Raw genomic sequence first — 3,028 nt, 5'->3', positions numbered from 1 at the left:
ACCAACAAGTGACTCTATGTCATTAATATCAACAATGAGGATAATACTGCCACATTTTTGAACATGAACATCCAAAAGTTTGATATAAAGTATGACTGCATAGTGTCTGGTTGGTAGTTGAATTTTTCTGATTTAAACAGAACCAAGATCCAAAAGGGGTTCAAAGTTGAGAATTTTGAATTTTTCTATGATGCTTATATGGGGAAGGCCACATAAGGTGTGTACTTGAAATCGAAAAGATGAAAGTGGATTGCTGCATGTTGATATTTCAACTAATTAGTTGCATTTTTTCAAGCTATTTGTACTACAGAATACTTTTATTTACCTCGTGCTCTTGAAAAGTATATATAAGTGGAGTAGTCGCATCATTTCGTATATGTTCTGCTTGTGCCATCATTTGATTATTGACTGTGATGAAAGCTGAGATCAGGATTTGCTGAGCACTGGACTTTCTGGTATGTTGGTGGAATCGTACGTGTCATGAATCGTGCCGCTTCAAACCCTGGTATGGAGCCTTTTGATTGGAAAACAGACCTTTCTTTCTGTTAGTGGCCTTCTTTTCTTTGAGTGATATTGAAGATTCATGTGTTTCTACCTGTTTTTCCAATCTGCTAAAGTTGTTGTGGTGATCAATATAATAAAGTCATTTTATATGCGACAAACTGTATCAATCATCATGGAGTTATATGGTAGTAGAGATATTCAACACTTGAGCCGAAAGTTGTGGCTTTCTATGCATTCCTCCAACTCATTGTCGTATGTCTTATGTGTAGTATGTCAAAGACGTTTTGCACACGGCAATGTTTGTCTGAATAACAGTCGAATCAAAAACACATCATTTATGTCTGCGGTCTTGCTTTTCCATTTGACACTTCTCACCTGCAGTTCAGTTCTCAGTGATTTATACATACCCTTATTAATTAAAAGTTGCTAGTCAATAAAGAACAGTTTAAAATGCATTAGAGTTTTTCTTTGGTATAATTACTAGAAAAAGAGTAGTTAGGGATTCAGAGAAAATATCATGTTCTCAACCAAATTCAGAAACATTTGAATTGTGTTCGAGTACTAGTGCAAAGGTATTATATTCCATCAAGGCTAGATTATTAATGGAAAGTATCAATATGTCAACAAGGACATCTTACATCCTTGTCTTCACCTACTATCAATTAGTTCCAAAAAGTAAGTTGCACTCAAAAGACACCTCCAGATTACATCTTAATTAATTAGTTCACTGATTTGTAAGTATGTTTAGACTATAATTAAGGTGATATTATTACCAGAACAAGCTTGACCGAAATAGGGAACTTATAATCTGCTGTTAGTAACTGCAGTAATATGCCATTGGACAGGTAGCTGAGCTCCTCAACTGTTAATTAGGAAAACCTAGATTTTGAGTTCTCGTTGGAACATTCGTATGTTAGCTTTCATGTGGTGCTGCAGTTGGGAAGTTCTGATAACTTCTTTACTCAGGAACCACTTATTGCCAACTTTGGGCACTAATGAGTCAAATCAGGTGAGATTTAGAGGTTAAGTCTAGCAAAGAAGCAGACAGTATTCCATCCAGGATGTAGACTAATACGAAACCTTATATGATTCGAACTGAAGTGTTTTACATGGATAAGAGTTTTGGTTTGATTCATTGTCAATTTGGCTGAACCTCTAGACTTTGAAAATCTGGATCATTTAGGAAGTTAATTTTTGAGAGGTGGATTGTTTGTGTGACTATTATTTACTGCTTGGCATTATAATAATTTACTTATCTGCTGAAATGTAGTAGGTAAAGCTGGTAAACTATCTACTGAGTCTTTCACTTAAGAAATGGTTTCAATTTAGTCATACCAATAATCTGTGTGGAATGAATGTTTTAGTTATTCAAGTGATTGCTGAAAATTTTGTAGCATTTCTTGCATAAATTCATAAGGAATTTATTATATTGCTTGACTTTTAGGTATTTCTCCAAATTAAACCATATTGCATGATGTCATCAATGTGTAAATTTATATGTAGATTGCATATACATTATATATTGTGTGAATATTAATGATCTAAGATGCTCTCCTTGAAACTTGTATGATGAGGCTTGTGATAAATTTCTTTTGATAGTATTGTGAATAGGTAAAGACATTTTCTTAGACATAATGTGTTTCTCATCAATTGGTGAATATACACATAATAAATGTTATCTTAGGTATCTTAGTTTATGCAAGTGCTATTTTTTCAGTTCATAAATTTATTTTAATGTCATTAAATTTACAAATTATTTATAAATCAAAGCGGATTTGTTTATTTTTTTAATAGTTTCAATTAAATAGATAAAATAACAACTGAGATTTTAATTTTATGTAGTTTGTAAAATTAATAAGGTTAATAACAATGTTGAAGGTATTAAAATTTTGTAGGTATTAAAATTAATTATACATATAAAATTAGTTAAACAAGGATAGTGTTCATAAATGAATTGTGTTCACATGATGTATGTGTATGTATATATATTCAAAGTCAGCCCATTTTTAGATGATATATAAATAATAGAAATAGTGAGATCTGATTGTACAAATGGTGGGCTCGTGATCCGTTTACAGTTGAATACTTTAACAAGAAAAATCCATTAATTTCTTAATTAAGGATAAATCAAATAAGAATAAAATATGATAATAGGGGGAAGAAGAAAGGTAGGCCAACAGTCAAAAACAAGTCTTACTTTCCCACAGGAAAACGTTTCTATTTCGGCAGTTTTAGGATGTTGAGAACTAAGTTTAGTTTCCCTTACAGTTATGTATTGGTATGACAATTCAACTACAGAGGAAAATTAGTTATCACACACCCACACACTCATTAAAAAATAATCTTTATATCTATAATTTAATCTTTTTAATTAAATGACATTTGCTACACATTCAACTAGGTATAAATATAATAGTCATTTAAATCATGAAATTTAGTCAAATTCAGAAAAATTTCACAGGGTTTGAAATATTAAATCATGAATTTTGTTTCGTACGTAAAAGGTGATTCTCAAAACGATGTT

Source organism: Salvia hispanica, chromosome 1, assembly GCF_023119035.1.
Source record: "Salvia hispanica cultivar TCC Black 2014 chromosome 1, UniMelb_Shisp_WGS_1.0, whole genome shotgun sequence".
NCBI lineage: Eukaryota > Viridiplantae > Streptophyta > Magnoliopsida > Lamiales > Lamiaceae > Salvia > Salvia hispanica.
The sequence above is the reverse complement of the archived record's forward strand: the minus strand, read 5'-3'. Positions refer to the sequence as shown.